Source organism: Phragmites australis, chromosome 7 (assembly GCF_958298935.1).
Source record: "Phragmites australis chromosome 7, lpPhrAust1.1, whole genome shotgun sequence".
NCBI lineage: Eukaryota > Viridiplantae > Streptophyta > Magnoliopsida > Poales > Poaceae > Phragmites > Phragmites australis.
The window spans coordinates 18,215,258-18,226,731 of NC_084927.1; the positions used below are offsets into that span (position 1 = coordinate 18,215,258).

Genomic DNA, 11,474 nt, shown 5'->3' on the forward strand with positions numbered 1-11,474 from the left:
CCATTGTGTAAACCGAATACATAGTCGTCAGAGCATGTTGTGCTTAAATCCTCTATATGAAGCAAACCTTGTTAGACTTTGGTGTTCGTCTAGAGAAGGTTCCACTGTGTTGTGACAATGAGAGTGCCATAAAAATTACAAACAATCCCGTTCAACACTCTCGCAGAAAGCACATTGATATTCGCCATCACTTCCTTAGAGACCGTGTGGCTAATAATGATATCTCTCTTAGTGGTGTAAGATCGGAAGATCAATTGATGGATATCTTCACAAAATCTCTAGATAAAGCCATATTTTGTAGATTATTTAGTGAGTTGAATGTAATAGATGCTTCTAACGTTATGTGATGCCTTGTCATATAGATGCATTCATGATAAGCTCTTGTTTAACCTTCTCAAGATAGTGGTGAACATGAGTTTTGTTTGAGTTGATGACCCCTTTGTTTTACTAGAGGCATGTAGTTGCGTTCACTATAAAGAAGCTTGAGAAGGGAAGTAATATGATAAGATAGTTTACTCTAATGCTATGCACTCACATGTTATATAGCATGCACTCATGTTTACTTTCATGCATATGTTTTGCATTGCATGTGCATCGGCGGTAGAGAGTTCACAAAGGAGGAAATCACTCTTTGAGATTGTTGTTCGCTCTCGATGTAAACATACACCTCTATAAGTGTGATTAGATAGATGTCTGTGCTTTGTGTCTATTGAGTTATGTCCTAGCAAATTTAAAACCTTAATCTTTCAATTCATAGGCAATATGGCTCATACATTTCCTTTGGAGTTTTCTCCCTCTTTATTTGGTTCTTATTGCCTATTGCGAAAATTATGTGAAATATAGCCTTTTAGGGGAAAATATTTGAAAATAAGTTTTTGAGGGATGGCTTCACTGAAACTGGTCCAAACATGTGTTTTTGTTGAGTGATTATTTGAAATTTGGACTCAGTGAGAGATTTTAGTTCAACAGGAAGTTTTTCATCTCAATGGACCATTCGGCGTTCAGTGCTCTGTCAGTCCTATTAAACCCTAGAAAATGGTTCGGCGTCTGCTTCAAGTCATCACCGGACCTTCTAGCACTCATATCAGTGGGAGCTTATCAGAAGTTTTGGAAATTAGTCCAACGAGTACAAAAAGTTCAACACCGGACCTTTCGGCGTTCCAAATTGAAAATTTTCCTCAGAAAAGGTCCGACATTCAGTGCAATGTTCAGTGGAATATTCGGCATTCAAAAGTCAGTTTTGGGTCAATTTGCATGCTCTCTGCAAAAATTAGTCCGGCGATCAGATGGATTATCGCTGGACCTTCCGACGTTCACAATTTTACACGGGTCCCACCTATCATATAAGCTTTCGAGCTCGGCTCCTGCTCTCTCATTTTCGATCTATGTCGCCGCTGCCCGTACCTCTCACGCCACCCACCGACTCACTGCCCCTAAGCCTCCCACCGCCGATGAGCTCCGCTACCTAGCTCCTTCCCTCGTCGTCGTACTTGCCGCACCACCGTATAGCCACCGAGTGTCGCCATCTCTAGCGTCTAGAGCCACCGCCGCTATGTGCCCTAGCCACCGCCACCATTCTCGCAGTCGCTGGCCACTTCCAGAGTTCAGCGTCGACCTCTACTCCCCCAATCCTTTGCAGTGAGCACAAATCTTCAGCCACAACTTCAAATTGCTCATGCCCTAGATTGATTTTGTCAATTTTGCTCAAATTTCATTCAATTTCTGGATTAAATAAGAGAATTACTTGATCAATTATTGCAATTAGAGCCATATACTATACATTGATGTTGTATTAGGGTATGTTGATCAAAATTGTGCTCAAATTACTCAATTCTTTCAAATTTGGGTCAAAATCTTGCAAATTTCATATGCCCTTTGATCAATTCCCTCAAATTAAAGTCAAATCCTTTGAAATTGATCATTGCCTACTATCACAAACATGAATCCATAGCATGTTCTTTAATATTGTCCACAAATTATTGCTTAGGATTCAAATTCGGGTCAAATTCATTAAAATTTCTTAAACCCGAATCGTTCACTCATTTCTTCTCATTTGTTTCATCTCCTAGATGGGTTGTGAATGCCGCAACAAGAGCAAAACCATTGAGCAGCCGAAGAATAAGAAGTTGAAGGCATAGAAGGAATGGGATATAGTTTTTGATGTAGCTAATACGTTAAATATGTGGCATGGCTTTCAGATCAGGGACGACTCCCCTACGCCGTTTCGGTCCACCTGCACTCGTTCTGCTGCGGGGTTAGGCTCGACACCTTCCGGGCAGTCGGTCAGTCGGAAGAGGGCTCATCAAGAGCCAGAGTTAGAGGAGGAGGACTAGACAGTCAGAGCAACAACCCCCAGCTTAGAGAGAGAGAGAGAGATATGGTTGCGTGACTTGACCTCCTTAAAGTCACCAAAGATTAAGAACCTGCGTTTTGTGCCCGTCGATGAGTGGTTTACCTCGGATAGAGATAAGGGGGTAAATCCTAGGTTCTGGACATTACTGCAGGAGAGCTTCCATGCATCTTGCATGAAGAAGAAAGTCAGGCTGAGCAAGCATAAGACACTGAACTAGTATTACTTGCAACAGGCAACAGAGGCGTGGATGTGAAGGCTCACTTTGACACTTTTCCTGGACTCTCAACTCTTTTGACAGATGTTGACCAATATGTTGAGGACTAGGTCTGAGTCTTTTATGCTACAGTGTGGATAGAGTCTAAACGGAACTTCACTTAGTTCATGTTTGAGGGAGAGTAGATGAGGCTATACATGAGCAACATGATAGAGGCCTTGGGGGTTAAGGCGAGTGAGAGGTATTTGCATGAGGTCGTTCAACCGAATGCCAGGCCCCCTCGTCGTGGTCTCGTTGGAGGAATTTTCCCTACTGACGATGAGATTAGGCCACTCTTCAGGCAGCCCTTCCTCCCAGGTTCACCTCGCCTGTTGGATATGCTTACACTTGAGGGGAAGGCGATTCACATGGCTATGAGATGCAATTTGCTGCCACCGATTGGATACGTAGAGTCGATCACGAGCCAATGGCTCCTCCTTTTCAGCGCTTTGATATTGTTGATCTGATTTTGTGTGGGATTGAGGACGTGATCGCCGATGGGATGACGATGGTCAGATAGTAGACTTATGCGCATATCATCTCCCGCTTGCTTGCGTATGCCATCAGGTTCCCTCAGTTTCTGCACACCTACGAGCAGCCTCCTCACTCCTTCAGGAAATACATCCCCACTGCACCGACAGATAGATGTAAAGGTTAGCGTGCTATGTTTTACGCTCAGCAGTAGGTGTCAACCGAGAATAGAGAGGGAGTTGCAGCTGAGGACCAGGCACTAGCTGAGGTCGAGGCATAGTTACCTCAAGTGCTCTTTGACTTGGACAGTGATAGCGACTTAGACGATGTCAAGCACATTCCTTTGGTCGCTAGGTCACATGACACCGAGGCAGGAGGTTCCTCTCAAGCTGCTCCTCAGTTTTCAGCTCCCCTTCCTTTGGCACCTGAGTTGGCACCTCCCGTACCTACTGCTGCACTTCCTTCAAAATTCATAGCTATTCTTTAGTAGATGCAGCAATAACAACAACTTTTGCAGCATTATGCTTTTTAGGCTGAGGCAAAGCTTCAGGCAGATCTCGTACGGTAGCAGGAGCAAGAAATGGCTCTTTTACAGTCTCTTCAGCAACAGCAGCAAGCCACGCTTTTAGTGCTTCAGTCGAACAGGAAAAACAATGATCTATTGTTTGGGCTCCTGTTCCAGGTTACAGGGCTTCAATTACGTGCTACCCCTCGAGCCCCTACTCTAGCTTCTAGTCCTCTCCCAGGCAGTGTCAGCGGACTTTTGGGGTACTCCGGTGTCAGAGTTTTCTCTCTCACCACTCTTCTCCACTGGAGTTTTCTGGTGACGGAGCACTTGAGTCTTGGTGACTCAAGGAGGAGCGATATCCTTGGTGGATGCTCCAACGAGGACTAGGGAGAGTATCAACTCCTCGATACCTTAGGAAAAAATTTGGTTTTCTCTTATCTATCTCTTTACCATTCTGTAATTTAATTTGAGTATTTACATTCTTGCAAGCTATTAATTCCGCATTTACATAGTGTCTTTGCTTACTAGTTGTGTTGCCTTCTCCTACTTTATTCGTGTAGTCGTATTTTCTTTCTTCTAGACTAAGATTGGTAATTGTTCTAGAATTTGATAGATGTTTTAATTACCTAATTCACCCCTCTTAGATCATTTGATCATTTCAGGCACTCCAAGTTCCGATAGGACCTATCGGCACACCAGACACCGACAGGTACCCTGTCACACTGCTAACACAATAAAAATAAGTTACTAGTCGGCATTTCACATGCCGACAGAGTTACTAGTCGGTATTTCGTCTGCCGACGAGGTGCTACTTAGATAATTTTCAAAAATAAATATTATTTTTGCATTTTTATTAAAACTTTATTATTAAAAAATCCTGGACCCCAAAATTTCCACGCGAAATCCTCTGCCTCGCACGGCAAAAATCATTCCCCTCCCTTGCGCACCGCACCAGCACTAGGTCATGGGGCACACTAGTGGACTCTAGTCCTGTTTAATACAATTTATGCTTCTACATAATCCACTTCTTAAAGAACCCTACAAAAACAGATTTTATTTCTCTAGATTGTACGATTTATTCTTAAAATTCACGTAAAATCCTACTGCTGGATAGAGTTTCTAAAAAATTCTTCAGAATCCACAACCCCAAACATGGCCAGAGCAGGGTTCAAAAAACCGTTGGTAACCGCTCTAAAATCACGGTTACCGACCTTCTCGGTCCGGTCCGGTTTCAGAAACCGAACGGTAACCGAAATTTGAATTCAAAAAATTTGAAAAAATAAAAAAAATTCAAAAAAAATTCAAAACAAATCTTAAAAAAAAACTAGACACAATTCTAAGACCTTCTGTGAAAAAGAAAATTCAAAAATAATGTTGTTTGCATCATATTCTATAGGGAGAAAGTTTGAAAAAAATGAAAAAAATTGAAGCGTGCGGCTCAGTTATTAACTCACGTTAAGGAAAAGTGTAACATGCAAACATATATTTTTCTTAGATAAAACGTATTTTAAGATAATCTTTAAAATTGATTTCACTTTATTTAGAGTTTTATTAAATTCTCTATGTTTTTTACAAAGTTTAGAAGCATAAAGTGAATATGTTAATAAACAGCACTGTAATTAACTTTTTCATGTCTACTATTATTTTTTCTACGTAAATCATAGTATAAATAAGCTAATGAAAGTGGTTTCACTAATTTTTGAGGTGTGATGGGTCAGTTATGAATTAATCTAGTCGCAACACATTTACACAATCATGCATGTTACAATAACTAATTCATGAGTTCATGTATTTTTAAAAGACATAGGATCATGTAAGAAGACTAACAAAATTAGTTTCATGATTTTTGGATTCGCAAAGAGTAAACTATGCATTTAACTTGGTTTAACAAATAAAATTTATCACAGAAAATTTTGAACTTTTTTATGAGTATAAATAATTTTATAATGTAGATCATGTTACAAGGAAGCCAACAAAATTTGTTTCACTTGATTTGAAGCTCAGATGAATTAGTTATTGATTTTACAAGGTTGAGCTCTTTTTTAGGTTTTTTGTTGAACTGCGCTGAAATTCGATAAAACCGCTCGATAAATCGAGAAAACCGAGCGGTTACCGACCCAAACCGCTCGGTAACCGAACAATTCAAAAATGCGAGAAAATCGCTCGGTAACCGACCCAAACCGCTCGGTAACCGACCAAAACCGAGCGGTTACCAAACAGCTAAAATCACGATTTTTTTTAATTCAAATTTTGCCAAATGAATTTTCTCCGATTTTTTTGAATTTTTAACCGATAACTATAGTTATCGTGTATTTTCGGTTACCATCGGGCTCCGATCGGTAACGTAAACCTTGGCCCAGAGTCGACTAGCGTGCCCCGCGGGATTCCACCCTCTCTCCGAAATGCCGCTCCTCCCCTCCACCGCCGTGCTGCCCCGCCTCCGCCTCGGCCTCCCGCTCGGACCCCTCCCACTCCCACTCCCACTCCCGCTCCGTCACTGCCCCCTCCTCCACTGCGCCTCCCACCACCACTCCTCCCCGCACCACCCGCGCCTCCTCCCCTTGGCCGGCACGCTCCACCCGCCGCTCCCCGGCGCGCTCCTCCCGACGCAGGCCACGGGCCTCGTCGCGGCGTCCCAGGCCAACTTGATGCGCGTCATCGTGGACTCCGTTCCCCCGGGCCTCGACCTCGACCACCACAAGGGCGCCGACCTGCTCTGCGTCGTGCGGGCGCTGCTCAAGAAGATCCGTTGCGGTCCTCGTCAGGGCTGTCGACTGGGCCGACCGCCGCGGGATGATCGAGGACATCTTCGAGCGGAGGACGGAGCTGGCCGTCGCGCCCGTCACTAACGTCGACCGCCTCGCCGTACTCTTCTCGCTCGACCAGCCGAGGATACAGCCGGCCACGCTGACATGGTTCCTCGTCGAGGCAGAGTCCACGGGCATAGCCTTCGTGCTCGTCTTCAACAAGGTCGAGCTCATCGGCGAACAGGTAACTAATTGACCGCCACCGCAGCGTGTCTCTTCACTGGAGTGGGAAGCTAAATTGTTATTTCATTTCTATAAGTGCTGTAAATCAGATTGGCTGTATTGTAGTGTAGTGCATTGCATTGGATATATGAGGTGTGGATAAGGAGGTTTCTAGCTTATTCTGCAATTTGCTGCGATGTGCTCAGTGAATTGGCAAGAAGAGCAAAGTTTTCTGTCAAAGTAAAAGGATGACGAACTAATTTCAGTATTAATAGGGCATTAAGACAAAGTCTTCCGTTTTGGCTGCTCAGGAAAAATGGTATAGCTTGCAGGGCTAACCTATCGTTCACAGCAGTATTTCTGTCTGTGTCAACTATCAGAATTGAGCAGTGACCATCCTTGCCAAGAATTATTTTTTTAAGTGAAAGATTGTCTTTCAACCAAGAAGCATTCCAGCCTGGAGGTGTCGTCTGAGTCGCTCTTGTCAACTGAATGGCGCACATATCAATGTAGTCCCCCTACTCCATATAACACATTTAGTGTGTGGTGTAAATATCCTTAGGAACATGCTCCTTTGGATGCACAAAAGATCACCTGTCTTGTATGCAATATTGCTAAATGCTGAAAATAGATGTTAGCATCAGTGTTGTCATGGGTAAAACTTACACATGCAAGCACATTTCTCCTTTTACTTAAATATCAACTGTCAGAGACTTGGATGATAATACATACCTAAAGATGTATGATCGTCTAGAAAAAAAGCATCATCGAGGATGATGGCTTGTATTTGGACATCCCTGGGGGCTGGTAAAGCAAAACTAGGGCGATCCTACTCATACATTTATTCTTTTGTTTCCTTGCCTTGGATTTTCATTCGAGTGAATAGCATGTCTGCATGTGCAACTGCTCAACTTCCTGAAAGTTTAAATGTGTACTATGACCTGCAAATTAATTCGTTTTTTTTGTATGCACTCTTATGTTTTCCTTGTTCTATACTATGCAGCACCGATACGGATATGGGATACGGCAATTTTCCAGAAAATTCAATACATGGATATGTTTAATTTAAAAAAAAACAGCAATTAATTCAAGCACACATGTTCTACTTAAGTTCTATCACATAACATACTTAAAAGTCTCAATTTAGAACATATTAAAGGGCATAATAACGAGGTAGCATACTAGCATGTTCTACTTAAGTTCTATTACACAAGAAATGCTGCCATACTGCCACCCTATTGCCACCAAAGTTTGTAAATATTGCTTGGACATAATCAAAATATGTAAATATTGCTTGGACATAATCAAAATATGTAAATATTGCTTGGACAGTAGCAAATTCATCATAAGCAGTACAAGCAGTGCTCCAGTATTTCTCTATTGTTTCCCAGATATTGTTTCACTTTTAGTTTGTGGCCTAAGCTATTGGTTGTCTGTCTGCCATTTTCTTAAAATTGTGCCTATTTAACTTTCCTTAGAAACTACTATGTCCTATGTTACTGTCATTTTCCTTCATGGCTATGCGCTTATGCCTATCTTGAATTCAAATCAGGCCATCAGAGCATTTCATTTTCCGCAGGCATGAAATCAGGCCATCAGGGCATTCAGATGAGGGCACGCTAGGGAAAAAAGGAAGAAAAGAGGGAGGAGAGGAAGCTAGGAACTCACCGCCAGTGGAGGGCATCGTCGGGCTCCGGCTCGCCGCCGGCAGCTTGCAGAATAGTAGGCAGACACGTTCGGGCGTAGCTGTCCATGTGTTCGGGCGCAATCGTCCAGGTGTGCGGGCGTCGCCGGGCTCCGGTTCGCCATCGTTGGCTCTTGCTCCGGCTCGCTGTTGGGCGTGAGGGAGCAGCGTGGCGTGGGTGGTCGCTGTGGCGACGAGATGTGTGGGCAGTGGTGTGTAGCACAGAGAAGGTTTTAGGGTTGCTAACGGGCTGGCAGAACGTTGATATGGGCCAGGCCGTATCGAGGAGGTATCTATTCAGTATCCACGATGTATCCAGATTTTGGTGATTATTTTTTTTACGGATACTTGGCAAATACATATTGGTGCCGTATCCGTATCGGATATGGCATCTGATACGGATACGACACCGGCATCTGATACGGATACGACACCATTCTGTAGTATCGGTGTTTCATAGGTTCTATATTTATATGGTTCAGTGATAGTGTTTGTTTTTTTCCGCTGCAGACCATAGCTTACTGGAGAGATAGGTTGAAGAGTTGGGGTTATGATCCACTCTTTCTAAGTGTTGACCAACAATCTGGATTTGCTGCTCTTGAACAGATGTTAGAACTTAGAAGGACAAACAACTGTAGTTGTTGGACCAAGTGGCATTGTGAAGTCTAGTCTGATCAGTGCGTTGAAATGTAACAAGAACATTTCAGAAGAAGATCCAAAACATAAACTGGTTGAGCAGGTGATTTAGTCATTATATCATTTATGCCCTTTACGTGATCATTTTTTTGGTACCATTTCTGAATCTTTAATTAGCATATAAAATCTGTACCAAGTATTTCTTAGTTTTGTGGTTTTATTAGTTTTTCTATAAAAAAATGTCCCTCTTTCATCACATAACTTGTTAGCTGTGCATGATGTATGGCTTATTAGGTTAATAGTACATTGACCTTGTACATCCGATTTGGAACTGAAAACTAATACTGACTTAGAGACTACATCATTTGGGATTTGTACTGTATTTGCAAGTTGGTTTGGCTTGAAGAACTGGTGGAATGAGGCTTGCCAAAAATGTGCAATGTGGTCTGTTACTTGATGTACACATGTTCGTCAGTTTTTCAGGGTACCTTACCAACACTTGTGTTTGATACAATGATATACTCTACTCCTCTCTTCACAATTTAGTTCTAGTAAAATGTAACTTGTTAAAATCTGTCTTGATGTTGATACTGATTTCTTTTTCTCACGGACATTGTTTTCTAGAATAGTAAATGGTTTGGTGAGCAACGGTTGGCACTGTGTCCAAGAAAAGCGGTAAAGGAAAGCACACGACGCGTCATGTCTCATTGCTTCCTATAGCTGGTGGAGGCTTCCTTGCTGATACTCCTGGGTTTAACCAACCTAGCCTGATGAAAGTGACCAAAAAGAGTCTTGCGGAAACATTTCCTGAGGTTTGTTAGGCATTGCTTTTAATTATGTTCTGTTTAGTAAATCCTCATTTGCAGCATCTGATTTTCACAGTTGTGCTCTGTTAAGGCCATATTTCGGTTTGTTATGCCATTTGCTTACTAGTAATAATCATTGGGTAATCCAGATAAGAAGGATGTTCAAAGAGAACGAGGCCTCAAAATGCTTATTTAATGATTGTGTTCACTTTGGTGAGCGTGGATGTGTTGTGAAAGGTGACTGGGAAAGGTATTACTACTATCTGCAGATGCTTGATGAGATCAAAATCAGAGAAGATATCCAGCTACGGACATTCGGAACAACTAGAGAAGTTGATGTCAGGTATGCTACAAAGATGTCCTTTTGAGCGTTAACCTCCCCTCCTGCAGCCACATAGTTGTTAAATTTCTATCTGTTGAAATTTACTTAACTAGAAAGTTTGCTTCCAATAAGCAAATGTCCTGGTGTTTTGGTAACTGATGAAACTTTTTTTACTTAACAAACTGGAAAATACATTAATGTGTTTAATTACATTTAGCAAATAGCTAGTGCTCGTAAGGCGTGTCAAGCGAATAAAAACCTAGTGTTAGGTAGTACGGGTTGGTTCTTTCCATGGTTGAGAGGAAAGCAAGAACGATGGTGTCTGAAGTCTGCCGGTTAGCTACTGTTTGGTAAGGTGCCAATGTGTTTGCTATATGATGACCATTCTCGCATGCGATGCCTATTACAATGATGATTATTTAGTGAGTTATACTGTACTATCATGGTGGTTGACCTCTTTAGTATTCTGGTTGCAATAATTATTTTTGTAGAGGCATATTGTTTCCCATGATTAACATGTCTTCAGAAAAAACAAACTTGATTCACAGTTTGCCTTGTGGTCATTTGTTTGCTTAAATTGCATATATATGCCAGAAAATGTCTTGGTCTTTAGCAGTCTATGCAGATTCATAGTGGCGTTTCACTACTACGTATAAGAGTGAATCAGGTTTGTATAAGAGCGATTAAAAAGAAAATGAAATGTGGAAATTGTCATCCTTTTCTTGTGAGTGATTTGTCTACTTCAGGGCCTGTTCCTTGATGGATGCTAAATGTTGGATGTCCAAGTTCCTAACATCAAAACATATCCATCTTGCTTCAGGTACAAAACAGGTGTCATGGGTGTGAAGCAAGTGGAGCCTCGCCTTGAACTCAAAAAGCACAGGAGGGTGTCTAGAAAGAAGATTAACCAATCGATTCTTGATGAAATTGAAGATGACATTGATGATTTTGATGATGACTACTAGTTCGATGTTTTATCTGATCTAACGGCTACTCAAATCTTAACATTGGCAAGAAGGAACCTATGGGTGCTGTACATAGTTGGTTTTGTAGAGCTACTGTGCCCTTGAGCAGTTAAGCTAATTCACTGTAAATAGAAGTGCGTTGGCTGGTAACTGTAGACGCTTGCTTCTGGTGCTGCTGACAAGGATTAGTTTCATTTCGGCAAAACAGTCAGACTGAAAGTTTCAAAGAAGCATAATTTCGTATCTCCCGCAACATTGTTTCATCAGTCTGTCCAATTGCTTGAGTGCACGTACTTCTAGACATTAGACGTGTTGCCTGAGTGGAATATGTGATTTGTTTTGCCGAGAGGATCAGTTTATTGCCTTTTTTTTTTGGCTAGGCCTCCAAATTAAACTGCAATTCTGGTTCTCAACTGAAATGGATTCTTGGCGCGATAGTAAAACTCTTCTACCACTAGAACTTAGCTCTCAGCTTACAAGTTTAGGGACCCATTAAAGCATAATTCG

General features: G+C 42.0%; 1 pseudogene; it reads left to right on the forward strand.

Annotated features, from left to right (window-relative positions):
• Nucleotides 1-5,947: 5,947 nt before the first annotated feature.
• Nucleotides 5,948-11,220, forward strand: LOC133924075 (small ribosomal subunit biogenesis GTPase RsgA 1, mitochondrial-like; annotated as a pseudogene).
• The last annotated feature ends 254 nt before the right edge of the window (nucleotides 11,221-11,474 follow it).